Below are 20,014 nucleotides of genomic sequence, written 5' to 3'. Positions count from 1 at the left end.
AAAGTCACAAGGCTGAAATTTAAACAGCATAAGAGAACAGGACTGATTCCAGCTGCAGAAGTGTCTGTATTTCCAATCCTAGGCTGCTGCCTAAAGCAGCAACAGCCACTGAAGTCACAGAAATTCTCTCCTGGGAGAAACTTCTGTCTGCAAGAGAGAGGTTACTGTAGTTGTAGAAGCAGGAGAACAGACATCATTAAAAAGATGACAAATACTGCTCTCCATTATCCTAGTCTAAATTCAAAATAATTTCTGCAGTACCAGTACACATTGATAAAATCCTAGCGCAACAGAGGAAAAATTTCCCTAATGACTAAAGAATCTCCAAAGTAATTCTGCCTTGAAAGTACACAAAGACGCCAGTATTTCCTCCAGGAAGATAGGTTTCTTTATAAAAATGTCAAATGGATTTTTGGCAGTGATCTGGTTTTCTTATTCCAACTTCCAATTTTCAAAATCATGACTTCATAGATCTTAATGTGCCAACAGGGCAAGAAGATAAACAAGTTGTGACATTAAGTCCAAGTAAGCTTACAGGAAGGCCCTGGATCTGGCATTGTATTTTCCAAGGGACATACAGATGACAGGAAAACACATACACGTGTTTCCCCTTCTGCCCTCAAATTCAGAAATCAAGACATTTGAGTGAATGCTCTAGAGGAAGAAGAGTGTCATTTTCCCTCTCTAAAGTCATTTTGGACAATTACAGCCTGCAAACAGTACTAAACACTTGAAGGAACTACTAAGTAATTAGACTGCAGGTGTGTCATTTAGTTTGTAAAGCCCAGATAAGAGAAAAAAGAAATTACTACACCTGTTTGACCATTAGCTTTTCCAGGAAGTTCCTACTAATATAGAAAGTTACAAGTGTCCATGTTTCAAAAGCCAGAATTCAAGTGACTAGCTTTGTATAGACCAATTTGTCTAGACGATTTTTTGTACTAGTATTAGACTAGTATTATTATGATTTTACAAGATCAGTAATAAAATGCTCTGTGAAAGCTGACTGGAAAACCATAAAGAATGGTTTTCCAGAACTGCATGGACATAAATGGCTAAACCCTCTGTAGAGTAATGGGAAGTCCTACATAGGAGATACTGTTTTGTTAAAACATACTTTTTGTTAAAGGAATACACTGTGCTACTATTCCCTTTCCTTGTGAGGAGGTAAACTGCTTGTGAGATGCAGGATTAAGGACAGCACTATTAAAGACAGAACTAGTAAACAAAAGCCTTCATGCCGCCCTGAGCTAGGGCACCTACCGACAATAAGGTAAAAATCCCACCTTTTATTAAAAGGGACTGAGGGTTTACCACCCTCCTGAAGATCCAAGTTTTTCTACAACCATTTTAGAGGAGCCCAGAGTTGGCCTTCACCAGTCCTCTACAGACTCAAAATCATCATCACCGCTTCTCATTAATGTGATATTATCAGGCAATGGAAATTCCTTTGTTAAGAGCTAAAGCAACTTCTCCTCACTCTGACAAATAAAAAAATAAACAAACTAAAAACCCCACACTAACCAAACAGGTTAATACTCATAAAATAAGGGGGGAATTAAAGACCCTTCATTTAACTTGATACACTTTCCTCTGTATTCAGTAGTTGTTGGGGGTTTTGCTTTGGGTTTTTTTTGAATATTTGCAGAATTAAAACTGCATGACTACACAAATAATGGAAACAGGTAGAGGAAAATGATTCAAGCATTAATTTATGTGCTAAAATTCTATTTATTGCCTACAGTCATCGTGGGGGAGGACAGATAGAAGATCATTGTGGGGGAAAGTGAGGGGCAAGCTGTTTCTTGAACTGCTTTTCAGTTGTTACCAACTGTGTGCAGTCCAAAACAAGCTGCTAGGATCTCACCTCAGCATTCACACTAGAAAACATCGCCAGCACCTACCTCCTATCAAAGTAATCTGGCAAACTGGAGCAGCCATGCAGAACACCACTACACAGTACCAGTGCCTCCGCTATGGCAATCAGGACCTGAACCTCGAGTTCTCCTTAAAAATATGTAAATGAAAAATCAACTGTTTGATCTTCCTTTGATACACCGAAGGTAACACTGAAATGTAACATGGGTATTTTAAACAAAACTGTCCTCAGTTAAGTCTACGACCAGTTTAATCAAGAAAATATTACTACTAGGTAAAGAAATGATTTCTTCCTCCCCATTGTAACTTTAAGCAGGTATTAACCTCTTCATAAAACTATAGTAATTATACTATAGAGGCATAAATTATTGTCGTTTCTATAACTTTTCCTTTCTCATGAAATAACTCTGACTTTGGAGACAAAAGCTGTTTTATACAGTCTCAAAGAAAATTCTCCTGAAGAGACCTTTTTTAAAAATCGAAATGCTTCTTTTCTTTCTTGTAAAAGACTGAAAAGCAAATGACAATGCTGTTCTTTTAAAACATTTATGCTGTTGTCTGCTTAACAGCTGATTGCAATTAAAATTTATTTTTGGCCTCTTTCTGTCTTTGTTTATATCAGTAACAAAAAAAATAAGATAAAAAGAAAAAACCCAAGTCTTGCCTGTTGCTGAGCTTGTTGCTTCAACTAATTATACAGTGCATTGGTGCACCCTGCTTAAAAGCCATGATGAACTTATCTGGTAGGTCTGAAACTTTGTCTGAGTTTTATTAGGAGAAAGAGTGTTCTGGCTCCCTTGCTCTAATTATTGTTGTGTGCATTGTATCTAAGTTACGCTATATCCTACCAACAGCTAGAATTTGTTCTGAATATTTTGTAATATGTGTCAAAACCCTCTATTTCTTGCACAAAAAATTAATGCTTGCTTAGTCAAGTTCCTCCTAATTTATTACAATTTAGAACACAGAATTTCATAGTTTGGTTAAGTCCTTTTAGCAAAATGGCTTGATCTATACCAAATCTTCACAGAAATATTCTTCAGAGGAGTTAATCTGTCCACAGACTCGGCTGCGTCTCAGGATAATTGAACAGCAATTTCTCCGCACTCCTTTTCTTCCTGAGCTGGTGCCTCTTCAGTCTCATGTGATGCCATGCTTACTGAAGGAATTTACTGAGCGCTCCAAATGATCAGGTCATAAGAACAAAGAACGCTAAAGATGACCAGTGTGATCAACAAGTAAATCAGAACCACAGAATAACTGAGGCTAGAAAGGACTCAAGAAGAGGTCTCTAGTCTAACCTCATGCTCAAAGCATGACCAAAAGATCAGATCAGGTTGCTCAGGGCTTTATCCAGTTGGGTCTTAAAATCTTCTAAGGAAGGAGACTATACAGACTCTCATTCAAATGCATGACTGTCCTAACGGAGAGAAAAGAAGGGGGGGGAAGTATTTCTTACAGCCAGTGGGAACCTTTCTTGTTTTAATTTATGTCCATAAATCCATAACATACTTCACATGTTTCCTGATTAAAGTTCCTACTGCTTATAAATAAGTGATTTTCACAAAACAAAGGAGCACATTAGTATGACTGAACAAATGAAGACATTATTATGTCCCATATACAAAAGGCCTACTGGCATTCCCATATCAACTCAACAGGCCAGCATCACACAGTAGTAGTGAATTATTTTTTTTTGTTAGAAATTTCTCTTTTTTGTAGAAAACAAGGAATTACCACTGAAAATTCTCAGAGTTCACCTCAAGAACAGCATTTCTGAGGTTTTATTGGAGTAATTATCAAAATTTGAGTGTTATTAATATTCAAGGCCATTCATAATTACAGACAAGATAAATATCATAATTGATTCACATCTTTGGATGACAACACGGACCCTGGCATTCAGCATTCATGTCTCTACTCAAATGAATTCCAGACAAGCTAGAATAAGAAGGGGAACAACCTGGAATACTGTTGTGCATTTTTTTATTGACACCATCAAAATAAAGTGAGAGGGTAGAGACATGTGGAAAGAAGCACTACAACCAGCATAACCATTTTCAGGCCTGCCAGAAACAGCTAAGTTTGAAGTAAAACAATACTAAACCAAATTAATATTTAATGTTTTCTGCTGTGAAAATGCCAGTAAAAATAATATCCAAAGATGTTTAAAGAGTTTAGAAATATTATTTAGGCTTTGGATTCTTGTTCAAACAATTTAACATATTTTATTTACTATGTATGCAGGAGATAAAATATCTCAAAAGTTAAAATTTATCAATAAATGAATGACATATCAATCCTAACTCCTGTACAAACAGCACATACAATCCTTATCAAAGGAAAAGAGCAATATAATTTAGTAATTGATACTTGAAGTAGTATTTTTCACAGCAGAATTAAGCAATTCAGTTGAGCATGACAATCCAACAGTCATACATTTTCCATGTTTTCTCTCCCAAAAACCTCACGTATTCATTTTTCACGATTCTTCTGCAAAGAAGATCTTGCCAGCACCTAGAAACGTTCCTGGAGCTGCACAGTCACAAAAAGCAACTTCAACTTGAAAATGTCACTCTCTATCCTTAAGCCTTAGCAGCTCTCTGTTCTAGCAGAGATGACAAGACTCTACCATCTTCTGTCTGTGCACACTGCCCGTTCCTACCAGAGCAAGAATCAAACACAGTGGAATTGCCCGGGTACCATTCCAGCCTGCAGCTGCAATACCAGACAAACAGGCAGAGGAAAAGCTATCACAAGTAAAAACTTAATAGAGAAAAACATAATGAAGAAGTGTTAAACAGCTTAATATATGTGATAATTATACAGCTGAATATGACTGCTATAATTATTAAAATTTAAACGGATGGATTGACAAAACACATTACTAAATTAAACTACCTTTCTCCCAAAAAGGAAAAGCTCTTTATGAAAATACATTTGGACAACAGAAGGTATTTATTCTCAAAAAATGGCTATTTCCATGTAAAACTTAGTCTTAAACCCAGCTATCTAAAAGGAGAAGATAATACAAATACCTTTTTGCTAAGAGGAAAGTTATATTCTCCTTGCCCATCCTATCCTGAAACAATGCATTTCAAAAGAAATGTCCATAACATTTTAAAAAGCTTCCCTGAAAAATTTGTGGAAGTTGCCTGGCTTTGAGAATTAAAAAAAATTAGGAGCACCCTAAAACCAGCATTTTCAATGAATACTGTTGCTCATCCTGCAGCCCTGCCAAGCTCACACTGCAGCATTCTTCCCCGGTTCTCTTAGAGAACAATAAATCAATCTATATTTAAAAATCTATCAAGCATCCATAATCAAAGGATCCTAAAGTTCTTGTTGGCAACACCTTTTTTTAACATACTTCAACAGTAGTTACATATTTTAATAGATGATACCTGGGGAGTTTATAAGTACTGCATAGATTTGTTGTGCGTAATAGTATCCGTAACAGACACCACAGAGAATGCTGCAGTTTACTAATCACAAGTTTTATGAAGCTTTGCTGTCTATTTATTAGCATGCTTCAAGTACAGTATAATGGAAAAATTTAGGGAACAGGCAGAACACATAATCAACTTTTTTTTTTTTTTTAAACTTTCCCTCCCTTTCCCCCACCATGACCTATTTTCTTGAATAACATGCAGACCTAGAGAGGACATTAACCTGTTTCCACGTCACAGTACAGCTCACGTACCGATGTGCTGAGATACATTAGTTGGTTTTTATTGATCCATTTATAAGCCCATTCTACTGGGAATACCAGCTGGAGGATGAGAAAGTCTTTTGCAATCCTCTGCTTTGTGACACACTTTACTGATTAACTATTTCTCAAAATACATTTATTTTAACATTTTGTTGAAATACTTACAGAAGATGCCTCCTCTTCAAACAGTCTCCCACGTCTGAATCACTTTTACATATTTTTAGTCCATTCATTATTTTCAAAAGTCAAAATATAATAAATCGCACACCTTTTTTTAAAAACAAAAACATAAGAACTACACGCACCAGACATTATCTACTACAAATACTGGTTTGTATTTTACCAAGTATTAGAAATGAACAACCTAGCTTGTCTTTACTCAAGTGTAAAATGCTAAAACAAGTTTCATGCAAATAGAAGAAAAAAAAAAAAAAAAAAAAGAACAACAGCTAGTTTCCCCTTGATTCCCTACAGGCTTCTCACATGTGAACTGTTCTCTCCCCCAGAGTATACAGTCCATACTTCTGTGTAAATCTTGTTGAGCCAAACTGCACCATAAAAAAGGATTCTAGACAAGACACTAACGTGTGATCATTATTTATTACAGTCCATTCTACCTGCTTCTGACTTTAGCATTATTAACCTTTGAACTGGCAATTGCTTACTGCTTATTTGCAATGTATATACTCATGAAAACCTACCTTTGTGCCAAGAAGTAGTTATACCGTTTTTTAATCTTGACTACATTTTAAAAATAGATCTCTACAATAAACTCACATTCACTGTTCCAATTTAAAAAGGATGGGAAAGCAGCTGAGCTTTAACTGCCTGAATTTTCGGCGCTGTAAAAGACGACAGAGGAAAGCAATTCCAGCAGCCAGGCTTCTAGCCTTCAGATTCAAGGACTGTAAGCTTGACCAAACCCACACATCAAATCAATTATGGCAGAACATAACAAGCCAGAGCCTACTGCAAAATAATTAAGCAAAAGATCACAAGTGTTCATATCCCATAACACTTTTACAGCTAACCACAATTCAGCAAAGTCCTATCTGTAACATAAAATGACATCGTTTCAGGCTTGGATGTCCAAAAAGAAGGAAACATTCACAATTTATAGCTATGAGTTTTAAAAACCTGATTTCTCCAATTCTCAAGAAAAACCCCGATTTCTCCAGTTCTCAAAAAAACCCCGAGGATTCAGATGTTTTGCTTTTAATGACAGAACCCCTGGGAAATGAGTGCAGTGCAGTCAAAGCAGTGGGAAAAAATGACAAAACAGATACAGATCACATCCTGTATACCAGAAATGCTATGCAAAGAAAGAAGGTTCTGCTCTAAGTGGGATCCTCAAAGAAAGAGAGAGAAAAATATGGGACCAAGGATACATCAGACAGCATGATCATAAGCCTCATTTCATTAGTAACTAGGCAGCAAATTATTTTTATTGCCCGCAGAAGCATCTGACCAAAATCAGTTTTCTTCCAACACCTTTTGAATCAGTTGGCCAATTTCCAACATTTTGAAATAAAAAACCAGAGATCTCAAAAACAATTGTGTTCTATAGACTACATGAAAAGTGATGGTCAGGTAGAGGAAAAAGCACTTTTAGTGAGGGGAAAGTAGGAAATTTCACCTCATATGTATTTGATTTGACAGTAGGTCAACCAGTACAGACTACCCACAGCACTGTCCGTTGTTATGGAGGAGAACACGATTAAGGATTGGAGAAGAAGGGAGAAGGGATAAGGAGATAAAAAGACAATCCAAATACATACAAATGTAAATTTTATTATTTCTGCAGCTCACAGAAACTATGACCTGCAGACAGTAACTTGTTTTAATAGCCTTACAATTTGAGAATAACTTAGACAAGTATTCACATTTCTTGACCTCCTCCTGTTAAGTAGGTCACCTAGAAATGTCTTACCTCAGAATGAATGGGAAAATGGATTACACACTCCCATCTGCGTATTTCAAATATTCTGTTGAACATATTTTATGAAATCCACAGAAAAAAATTTCCATTATGCTTTTTACACCATTAAGCACAACGAGGATACTCAATGAACCACAAAGTAGACATGCAATAATGGTAATATACTCTGAAAAGGCTTCCACAGATAAATACAAACCTGGATACAACATGCATAAGTGTTGGTGGGATGACTCAGCTCCTAATGGTCTTTCATTTAAGTTCATTTTCTTAGCAGCAGCCTGAGGTTATTAATAAACTCCCAGTACGCTACTTAAAGCTGTGGATTCATTTTCCTGTTAATGGTAGCAATAGGTTCTTTGTTAATGGTTTTAAGATAATACTGGGTTTTGCCATATGGTTGGATTTGTATGAGGTTTTCTCATGAAAAGCCAGAGAGTGTAAGAAATTGTTGCTATATTTAACTCCAGTGTCCTCACACACACAGCACACAATTGGAATGGACACTGTTCTAGTAGTTACAAGTGGAAACGATGCTCAATATTTACGGCATGTTCTGTTTAAGAGGACTACAGGGACTTTAAACAAGAGAACATATGGATAGATCAGAGGATTGGTAATGCAATACTGAGCTTTTCACCTCTAGGTCATTGGTTCAAATCTAAACTGGTTGGTAACGAAGGCAAGCTATTATAATCTGACAGCTCTGGCCTTTGCAAATTGATTTGTCACGCTCTGTCCAGATCCCATCAAACACAAGATTCACCATTACAATTTGCATTCCTAAAAACAACTTCACCCCAGCAAAGTAAGAAAAATTTGAACTGAGACAGAAGTAATCTCTTCCTCCTCAGGCACCATCTCCAGACCAGGACCTAAGGTGACTGCCAGAGGAACAGTAAAAATTACACCATCAGCAGCACAGCACATCATTCTGCGGATAAAGATTACTTCCACCTCTCAGCTACCCAATTATAATCACTTCTGTACCAGTACAAAGGTTTCAGGAATTTTTATTACTAAAGACAACAAGAAAGAAGAGACACCAATATGCAGGTTTTAAAACTGAAATTTCACAGTGCTGCTCAACGATTTTTTTAAATAGATGATGTTCAAAGATCCATTTCATAATGCTGAAGGTTTTGAAGAAAACTGTCACAGTGCTCTATAAAAGGAATAGAAAATTTAATATCCATTTTGTTATGATGTATCTGTAGCCAAAGTGTTCCAAGGACACTTGTAGCAGCAACACTTAAGAATTCTATTTCCTGCAGGTGGTTTTAATTCAGAAACTGATCTGTTTACAAGTTACTATGAATGATATTAGGGAAGTCATGTTTTTACAGTATTTCTTCAGAAATATGTTAGACAGAAAATGTACAATTAGTCTGTAACAACACATAACATCCTGCATACTTTCATAACTTGAACAAAAACGGTTTTAAGCCTCAAAACCGTAAGCCTAGTCTCCTCCTTTACCTCATAATAGTTTGGCAACAATCACAGCAAATGCCCTGCAGGTACCACAGTTCTCCACTTCACCAAGTGATAACTGCTACAGAAGCAAACAGAGATGCCACACAATACAGCACCTTTAAGATCACCTTTTCTTCACATATTTAGGACACTACACAACAAAATCTACTAGAAGTTTTACACCCCATGAACACAAAATGTTACTTCTAACATTTAAGGCTACAACAGAACACATACAGCTCACAAATCTTGGAAAGTGTCGAAAAAATAATAGCCTCCTGCCTTCCTTGCAGGTTCCTTGGTTTTTACTAAGATGTTGATAACATACTGAAGCTTTTCATTCCTTCTCCAACTACTCCAGAAACAGAATGCTTACTGTAACTTCAGGAAAGCCACAACAGGTTAACTTCCCAAATGAATGATTGTACGTAAGTTCAACAAGCTGAATGATGAAGCTGGCATGTAGTCTATTGCTATAAAATCAGAGTAGCATAGCCAAGAGATGCCCTAGTTTGGCTGAACACTAGTCCCAGTCCCATAGGCAATGGCTGGTGAGATCCACCCAAACCTTTTAACTTTTTCAGGTCACAGAACAGGAAACCCTATGCATCAATTGACATAAAGGACAAAAAAGAAGGAATAAACTTCATGCTAAACTTGCATGTCAAGAGACACAATAAAGAGACCTATATATATTGTGTCACTTCCCTGAGAAAATGCCCAGGATACTGCTAGGAGACAGTTCCTTGCAGTTTCACACACAGGGTGCAAGCCTAGGAAAGGAAGCTGCCTATGCCCAATGGCAAAAATCTTAAAGGCTGCCTGTTACTTGACTTGCAGTTAACAGGAACAACAGAGGAATCGGTTCAAGATGATCAAAATTCTTTGACAGTAACAAAATTTTTTGCTGCTGCTCTCTACCATCAAACATTGCATGTCTGTGCCAGGGAACGACCTTCAGTGACAGAAATACATGGTAACTTTGGAATGGTGACTGCAGCCACTATTGATAGAATAGAAAGAAATTAAAAGGCAAAGTTCAGACCAAGGCAAGAAGCAGACTATTTCAGAGAACAAATTAAAATAAACTGTTTGAATAAATGTGGGTGGAACATATGCTGGGAAACTGAAGGATGTGTAAGGGATTTAAGTTTCAGAAAGTTGCATGAGAAAAATGAAAAGACTAGCAAGTTCTACAGGTGCCAAGAGGCACTTTTATTATAAGAATTACACTTTTATTGCTTCTGAACAGTTAAGTAAGCAGATTTCTAAAAACAATAGCTATGACTTTATTCTTTCATCCTCCTACCTCTGTTTTCTTTTTGTATCACCTGCTGCATTTTGCATAGCTGCACCACAAGTTATTTGGGACAGCCACAACTGTTCTTTACATAGGTATGTTTATATAGTACTCAAACACAATGGAGACTAAATTCTGACCAGTGTGGACAGATCCTACTACAACTACAATAATGTGTCACCTAACAGCTCTGCTAGTTTTCTTTCATCTCTAGGTAACGAGGTTTATAAAGCTCCACACACTAGGAAATAAACACACTTTCTCTTATGCGAATTTTCATGGAGAGTACATGGAAGGCTTAATGCCTAATAACATCAGCAGAACTGGATAAAGAAGGATTTAAATTCCCATTATCCTTTTTAATGAACTCGTGACTATAGTCTCAAAATAGACTGTTAACCCAGAACAGAGAAGAACAGACATAATTTTTACATGCAATGACTGAAAGAAGTACACCAAAATGGTTTTGCAGCTGTCCCTAGCACAAAAAAACCCAAATTCCTAAATTCTCTAGGATAACCGTAATTAAGTTTGTCTGTACTGCACAAATCAAGCACACCCTTACCCTATCCAAAGAACACTTGGCAAGAAAAAATCCTCCCCCAAAAAAACAGAAAAGGCTCCTCTTCAATCCAGTCTGAATGATATGCAGCATACTCGATTAGATATACACTTGATCAGGTGCTGGAATAGAATTTAAAGAGTACCCTGTCCAGTGAAAATATCATTATTTCTATTACTTCCTAAATGAGAACAGATTTCAACAGACTCATTCAAATATTTTTAGCCCATACTACATTTTTGGTAATTGGTAATTATTTTTAAAAGCTGTCACGTTCAAGTTATGTATTACCTCACCAGTTTAGTTCTCAGCACAGCAGCACTTCCCTCTAGAAACAAACACGTTTGGTTTTGCTGCTATTGTTGCAATTGCTATTGTTTTTCAAAACTGCTATTCAATGTCAAGAATATTGCAGCTCAAAAACTTTCAGTCATTAATTTTCTTTCTCAAGTCTGAAAAGCAGCACAAGCTTTGAGAGGTTTGTTTTCAGTACACTTTCTTTCAAACTGCATGAGAAATTACACAAGTATTTTTCCTCCCATTTCACATGCCTATTTTTTCCATGATTATAACACTCAGAATTCATGCAGAAATCTGAAAAGCTCTTTGAATTCTTTTCACACGCATGATCAACCACTACAATACCCACAACTTCACTCAGCTGAAAGACCAGAAAGCCACAGTGGCTGCAACTTTTTGAAAGCAGAAGGTGTGTATTGTTATGGTTTCTATAGAGGGCTGTAATCCTCACGAATCCTCATTCATAATCCTCCTACTGAATGAAGGGTTTCAAGCGAAATCAGATCCTGGAAAAGCAAACAGCCTCTGCTTTTTTTTTTTTATGCTTTTGCATACTTTGGACCTACATAGTAAATGTAATACTATAACTGAGCAGTTTCTTCTAACCAACAGCCTCTGTGCAGATCTAACTTTTAATGGCAGTTGACCGTGTCTACTCACCAACGCGAACCAACATCAGTGATACTAATTTCAATGATTCCCTGCTGATAAAAGACCTTTTTAGCTTCCAGTATTCTTTTTCCCCTCATACCTGACACTTCGTTGCCCTCCTGAGGCCGAGCAGCTGCAGGCGGCAGAAGGGCCCTCCAGCTTCCCCCCAGGCCGCGGCTGCCCGGGCCCCCAGGCGCAGGGGGCTGCACCGCCTCGCACAGCTCGGGGAGTCGCCGGTGGGTCTCCAGACAGACGAAGCAAACAACCAGCTAACGGTTGCGGGCTTGGTTTTATTATTTTTCCCCTGAGGGGACGGGGCAGGAGGGAAAAAAAAAAAATCCCAAATAATCCCGAGAAGGGACCCGGTACCACAGCACAACCTGCCCCGAACCGCTGAAAGGAGCGAGCCCGCCCGTCCCGCCACTGCCACAGCCCCGCTGCTGCCGGCGGCACAGTGGCTCCAAACAGCCACAGCAGGACCCACAGAGGGAACGGGGGAATGGCAGCGAGCCCCAGCCCGTCCCCGGAGCGGTGAGTCCCTACCTACCGGCGCCAGGTCCCGCCACGGCAGGCGGCATCACCTCCCCTCAGCCGCCCTCATACCCCGCTGCTATAGCTACGGGGAGCGCGGCAGCCGCCTCTCGCGAGAGGCGCCATCTTCCCGCGAGAGCCGCGGGCCGCGCCGGCGGTCGGGGGCGCCTTGTCTCGCGAGAGGGCCGGGGTGGTGGCGGTCGGTGCGGCCGGGGTCAGCGTTGGGCCACCCGGTCTGGCTGCTCCACCGCCGCTTCCTGTTCCTTCAGCCCGTGCCGGGGCTGCTTCGGAGAGCAGACGGCCTCACCCGCTGGCCTGGCCTGGCAGGGGCGAGGGAGCCGCGCTGTGGTTTAGCTAACGCTCTCGTTAGCCTACAGAGCTGCCCCCAGAGCCGGCCCGAGGCCTGGACGCAGCTGGGAAGCGGCTCAGGTGTGTGAGGGGCTGACAGGCCCGGTGAGCTGCCTCGCGCCGAAGAGGTGGTGGGGCCGGCCCGGGGAGGCCCCCCCCTCCCCCCCCTCCTCGGGCAGGTGAGGGGCCCCCTCGGGCCGAGCCAGGCCCCACTGGACACCCGCTGGCCCAGCGCTGAGGCACCTTTTTCCTGGAGCAGCTTGTGGCAGGACCAGTGTCATCAGCCGATGTGGCAGAGTTTGGTCAATAGAAACACCTTTTTCTTGCCAGAAAACAAATAGGTGTGGTGGTAGAGCGTGTATAATTTTTAATAATTGCAAAGTATGGACTGTGATAGCTGTGGGGTGTGACTGGAGCCAAAGGTGTGTCCAACAACACATTCATGCCTAGAAAAAGTTTCCTTTTCAGTTCATGTGAGAGCTGGGTTTCCTCACCAGTTAGAGCCGTAACATAGGTTCAGTATCATCTGTCCAAGTACTTCAGGCATGAATTAGACCATCTCAGGATCTGGGAAAATGTGGAGAAGATCTACAAATCTGTGTTTTGATTTTCTGAATAGTAGTGTGTAAAAATACTAAGCTCACGTTCCCTGAACTGCATCAGCTGCATATTGCACTACGGGATTTTTGAGTCACCAGTGCAGAGTGCTGGTAAAAAATACTAACTTTGGCATGGTAGTGGTTTTAGTAATATCCAAGAAACGCATTTCAAGCCCACTGAAATAAATGGATCCTTTCCTATGAATTGAGGATCACGTGTGTAGAGTCTCAAGATGACGGGGGGGGCTGGCATTTCCATGAGCAATTGGTATCTCAGTGATAGCACCCTGCAAAACCAACATAATTAATTACTCAAATTGAAACATGAAGACGTGAGGGCTAATATACTTTGTTTTCTACCCTTATATTTCAGTGTTCCCAACATGTGAGAATCCTTAGAGGAGTGCCATCAGCTCTGTAAGTTGTGGAGGAAGTTTCTTTTTATCCAGTTGTTGAGCCCCATTTTTTTGTATGAGGAGTGAGTTGATACATAATGTTCTGTATCTAAAAGATGTATGTCTGTATGCCAGAATTACCAGCTTCTGATAAACCAGGTATACTGTCCGTGGTATACCAGATGTATAGAGTATGCCTGGAAGACTGAGACTACTGTTTGTTCTGCCCAGAGCAAACACTTAAAGCATACTGTTTGTATATACAGGTGTTTGCAATATTGTTTGTGCCACTGCTGTTAATATGGCATTTCTAACACCACTAAAATAATAATTATTTAAAAAAAAGTTTGTGCATTTGGAAGAATGCTTGTTTACTTGTTGTGACTTCCCATCCCATTTCAGTCTTTTGCTTTGGGAATCAACCCAATCATACTGGGAGAGAGAGCAAATGAAGAAGGCCTCAAGCCTCTCTTAGGGACCAGAGATAATTAAAGAGAAGCATTTAGAGATAGTAGATATAATGAAGCCCTGAATCTATGCTAGCTTCAGGCCCATCAAAGTATAGCTGTTTTTATAATAGAATATGGAAATAATTACTCATCTAAGCCAGGCACTGTGGAGTTTGACTAAAGCACTGTTCAGTGTAATTGAATTTGTATAGCATCTGTGAGCAGGGGAGGTCCTGTGCAATAAGGCCCATAGGTTGTCCTTAGGCTGGCCAGCAGAAAGTTTCTCATTCGTTTGTTCCTCCTGCCAAGGGCCACTTAGTTTTCCCTGTAGTGAATGATGTATAATGAGATTGTTGCTTAAGGCAGGAACTTTCCCCAGTACAAAGGGCAAGTCTGCAAAGTCCTTATTTTACCCTATTGTGTAGAGGGATGTTTTGAAGCACCAGTAAAACATGAGCCTTGCAAGAGTTGAGACCTTTGTCAACCTTTTGTAGTATGGTTGTGCCTTCCCTGTCCAAATTTCCCAAAAAAAGTTCTCAGTAAGCCTTGTTAGAAGAACAAAGAAGAAGAACTATTTTGGTTTGGCACTGGAAGAAGAACTTATAACCATAAATTAATCTCACCTTATTTATGCATTTATTTGTTCACTATGGATTTTTGAAAGGAAAATATTCTTTATAACTCTGGCTAGAGCTATACCTATAACTTCTTCCTATTTTTTAAAGGGTGGCGGTTCCAATCTGCAAGTTTATTTGTGTCAGTTCTCCCTCAAAGTACATAATATGGAATTTTCTTTAAATTAAAAATAGACTTTTGAAATTAGAACTCTTTGCACAAAACATTTTGTGGTTTTTTGTTGTTAAACAAAAGGTCGAAATGAAATGAAACAAAAAAAAATTGCAGGTTTTCTTAAAAAAGTGGGAAAATTTGCATTAAAAGTTTTCATATAAATAGTGTTTCTAAAAAGTATAATTGAAAACTAAACAAAGAGCTTATATTTGAGAATTTGTTTATTAAGCTGAGTAAAGTTTAGGCTGCATTTAAGAGCACTGCTTCAGAGTGGTTTATGTAGTTCTCTTCCCTTTACTGCATGTGTTAATTAACACATAAATCTGAGCAAGTACTTGCATCATGTAAGCTGTACTGCAAGCAAATGATCATCAGAGACATGACACTTACTGCGTGTTAAATACATAGAGAGCAAGAGATACAGCATAAAGGCACTAATTAATTACATTAGCTGAAGAGACTTTTACTAGTAGCTATATGATGCCATGAATATGATTAGTAGTATCTCAAATCCCACAGACTCAGCAGTTTGCAAAAGTTGTAGAGTTCCACAAAATGTATGCCATCTTATTTCTGCATGTGTCTGCAAATTCTGCTTGATTATCTGTGGTCCTTGTCAGGCACATCTCCAAGACAGAATAGGCAACTTGTCTAAACTAGTTTGTAACCTGCAGTTTGAGGATTTGGGCATAGATGAGATTGCATATAAATGTATGAATGTGCTGCGAGCCAGCAGGCTGGCTTGTGAACTTTTCTAATACTCATTCAAGAAAAATTAGCATATGTGCTGCTGATGGGCAGTGGTAGACCCCATAAGGTGCCAGCGAAGTGCTAACAGCAGTTTGTTGTGCCAAGGGCAAGTCCTTTGGAAGTGGGGCATTTGCCAGCTGATTGCACCTGTGGCAGTCTTCAGTGGAAGAGTACATATACTTGCAGATCAGCTAGACAGGAAAAAAAACCTCAAGTGCAGGGAATGTTCAAGCCTTGAGCAGCACTTCCCATGGAGGGACAGCCACATGCAGATTTCTTTGCTCAATAACAGAATGATCGTGTTTGGGCTTTTGGCTGTCTGGTGCCTGCCATCTTATATTAAAGAAGTGAATACATTTTATGAAGTCATAGTATGATTAAAAAAAAAAAAATCAAACAAGCCAAAGCCCATATTCTCCTGACAGCCTGAAAATGTTCCAAATTTTATTTCAGAGAGTCACTAAGCCTAATGACAAAACCATCTCCTCTAAATGCTCTGTCAATAACAACATAAAATGTAATTCCCAGATGTTAGTTTTATGAATTATATCATCATCACTAATGGCAAGCTGCTCACATGAGAGACCATTATGAGATGCAAACCCTTTGATTAGGGAATGCATTGCAGCCAAATGGAGGATTTTCTGCGCAACACAGAGAAGCATACCAACTGTGCTACTACCTGCCAAGTATTTATGCCATCAGCTATAACTTCAGGCAAGATTTTAAAACATGTGGGTCCATATTTGTGGATAGTATTGCTGAGATTTTGTTGAACACCTTTATTTTATATTTAAAAATTGGCGCTATTTTTTATGCATTTTCAGTGTGGCTAGGATTCTTTATCATACAAGTTGCCTGACATGAAAGAAACATTTCAAAGCTTGGAAACTGTAAAATAATATTCCTAAAAATAACACTGTAAAACACTAAAAATCTAAGAACTTTTTTGTTCTGAAGGAAAGACCTGAATTTAGCAAAATTCTATCCAATCTGTTTTTCATGGGCCAGCCCCCCTCTATTAAATTGATTTTTGTTGCTGTTTCATGGAATATAAGATTAATATCCAGTACATCCTCTGTGAGGGAACTGTAGCATGCCTTTACAAGAGGATGAGCTCAATAATTTGTTAGTTCTTTTTTATCTCTAACTATGATGATCCTGCTTAAAAGCAGATGACTGAGTTTCTATTCTTTAGCTCATAGTATGTAGCGGAAATCCACTGTAATTAAATCTTATAAAATCCTCTTATTCCCAATATAAATAATTCTCTGACATAGGCGATTCCCCTGAGTCTACATCATAGCCCAAGGAAAACAAAGAGCGGGAGCAGTTACTTACTTCCTCTTAAATATTTGATAGTTTTGGACAAACTTCTGCCCTGATTCAGTAGCTGCAAGCCTCGCTGAAATTAATTAGTTTTGAGACATATTTGGATTGCTGATTTTTTTCACTTTTAACATCACTTTGAATAATGACTAAACTAGCATGTATCTTTAAGCTATGTAAACAGCAAGACAGTAGTTGTCTGAAGTGTTCTACAATATGTAGTGTTGTATTTCTTATTTTGTACTAGAAACAAAAGCACCTAAGTCCTGGTTGACAGGATTTGAGATTGAAGGGGTGCTGGCAAAAGAAGAGCTATATGCTTCGTTAAGCAAATTTACCAAAACTGAAGGATCCTCTTAGTTTACAAGTCTTAATTACAGCAATACTATTAATAATTTGCAGTGATACCATAATAATTCCAAGGACATTGCAACTTTTTATCGCCATTTAGGGTTTGAGGTAATGGAGTGCACAGACAAAAACTCTTGTCCAGTAGTACATTTTGAACCAGGGAGAGTTTTGGGTATATACCCAGTCCTTTGACCTACTTGCTGCATGATGCTGCCTTCCTTGTATGTGAGAACTTCGAAACTACACCACCAGAGAGCACTGTGCTATTTTCTGCACGGTATTTCTTCCCTTTCCCTGCATGTTTAAGGACTTTTTTATGTCGTCTTTTTTTTCCTGTGCTCCAGGAGAACCCAAATAATTGTTGTGATTATATTGGAATTCTCAAACATTTTGGTATCATTGCCCTGTGTGCATCAAGAGATCTTAGCTGCCCTGACCAACCTCATCTGGGACCTTCACCCCACTTATGGCCCATAAACCCTGTTTAAGCACAGTCCCTGGGCCTGGGGTTCTTGATTGAGCTATGTTGTAGGGGTGCTGGCCTGCACTCTTGTCTCCTTTGTGGACCTGACTCCTGTGCTGGAGCTAGCCTGTCTCCTAGATGGACTTTGGACCCACAGTGTAGCTTTTTTCCAGCCCCGTCTCCTTTCTCCTGACCAGACTCCCTGGATGACCACCATGCCTGATTCATCCCCTTGCTGTGTCTGGGATGATTGATGGATCCTGTTACCAGCACTCAGCTCTGCCTGCCACACTTAGAGGTGGTGGGTTTGTGTGCTGGTTGGTGAGGGCACTGCTGGTGCTGGGCTTGCCTGGGGCTCACCCCTCCTGGGAGCAGCCCATCCTCTCTGCACCTTGACAAGTTTAGCTGGCCCATGATCTGCAACACTTGCTAGACCATGACATCCAGGTACCAAACTGTCTTGTTTCTACTGCTCCTGACATATTTACTTCGAATGAATCATATATTTCACTTCAAAAAATGATGTAATTCTGTATTGCAAGTGTCTAAAATCCATGTTAGAAAAGCGGAGGCAATGAATGGTATATATTTGGTAGGAGAATATTTTGTTTGGTGTCACCTAGTTTTTTTCTGAAATTTTCTTTGTCTTTCTGAAATTCTGGCATTCTCTTTTTAGCCTGGATTCTTGTAATGTAATTAGAATGCTTTTAGAACTGGAAAATAAATCCCTACTTCTTAATTACAATGTGATTGAAAAAGCTAAATTAATTAAAAATGTTGGAAAACTCACAGCAACCTTATCTCCAGATAGAGATCAAATACAGAATAAACTAATAATTTAGTAGAAGGTGAGAATTTCCCATTTAAATATCTTTCACTGGTGAAATTTGCATGTGTTTATGTAGGCATGAGAAAAGGAAATCAATGTGGGAAATGTTTTTTCAACTGGATCCATTTTATCCAAAGAAACTAAAAAAGTTTTTCTAAGGATTTGTTTTCAACTCAGACTTCAAATACGTTGTAGGGACATGTCACAAAAGACAACCTTTTAAATTTTTGTTAAAATGTTCTTCAGGAGATCACAGTATCACCTTAATGTTTTTAAGTTTAGTCGCAGAACTGAGTTATGGATACTTCTTAATAATTTAATAACACATATAATAAAGTTCTTTAGCCAATTCAGCTAAGCAGGAAACTACTTATTCATTACTTCTGTAGCTTGTTATTATTAGCACAATTTTTAAGAGATCTCCGGGTAGCTCTGGCAAGTAGTCTTTTAGAGAAGTGTAATAAAATCAGGCTCTTAACTATCCAAACAGAAAAAAAATCAAATATATGGTTGCAGGGATTTCTAGACAAGGAGGAAAACCTCCTAAATTTAAAGTACTTCAACAGCAGCTGTCTCTGTAAATAAGCTGTTTCACATTGTTTGTAAGAGGAAATTTTGATCTAAACAAAGCACCAGGACAGGGAATTCCAAACCAGTCTCAATGCAGGCTGAGCTAGGTAGTGAAACACCAGTCTTACATGTCATGTTACAGGGTGCAGATGTTCATGAAACAGAAGGTGCTTCATGTAGAAAAATAAAGTTCTTTATTGATTTTCCACAATGCCTGCCTTTCTTCCTGTATGTGTGGCATCAATAAAACAGTTACAAGAAATGGAATAGACTTTGATGCTGGGCATTTGGATAAGCAATGAACTGTGTTGGATGTCAAATTACTTCTGTTGTAATTGAAGCTTCTTTCTTTCTTGCTCTAACTATGGGCAAGTCATCTCGCTTGGGTATGCCTCTGTTCCTTCCCAACATATTGCCTTCTTGGTCTCTCTGTGTGAAAAAAACACCTGCTTAAGCTATCACCTATTTTATACTCTGGAGAACTGGGGAATCTTAGGTGACAGTGAAATACTTTGATCTGTTACACTGACATGCTGACTTGCTGTTTTATCTCTGATGCTGTTATGGTTACCTGTATCATTTCCTCTCAAAGTCATCATTCTTCACTATCAGTTTTGCAGTATTTATCCAAGCCACCTTGATGTATACCTGTCTAATGACCATCCCCATCACTCCCCAATCTTTCATCCCATGCTAACAGTCTAGTTGTGAGATCAAAACTTTTGTTATTGCTAATCCCCAAATTGATTCAGCAGCGTTACTTGAAGAGAAAACACAAAGGCTTTTCTTCCTCTTA

General features: G+C 39.0%; 1 protein-coding gene across 3 annotated transcripts in view; it reads right to left on the bottom strand.

The window, feature by feature from the left end:
• Positions 1-12,483, bottom strand: part of USP54 (ubiquitin specific peptidase 54) — a 102,530-nt gene extending 90,047 nt beyond the window's left edge. Inside the window, exon 1 of one of the 3 annotated variants that reach the window (XM_055803687.1) lies at positions 12,363-12,483. The gene's annotated coding sequence lies outside the window, so the exon portion shown is untranslated. Of the gene's footprint in view, positions 1-11,915; positions 12,306-12,362 lie in introns of those variants that run through there. The other 2 variants (XM_055803691.1, XM_005229736.4) reach the window with 2 other exon arrangements.
• Between the last annotated feature and the right edge of the window lie 7,531 nt (positions 12,484-20,014).

The sequence above is a fragment of the Falco peregrinus genome, chromosome 1 (assembly GCF_023634155.1).
Source record: "Falco peregrinus isolate bFalPer1 chromosome 1, bFalPer1.pri, whole genome shotgun sequence".
Taxonomy (NCBI): domain Eukaryota; kingdom Metazoa; phylum Chordata; class Aves; order Falconiformes; family Falconidae; genus Falco; species Falco peregrinus.
Note: the sequence above shows the minus strand (reverse complement) of the source record. Positions and strands in the feature narration are given on the sequence as shown.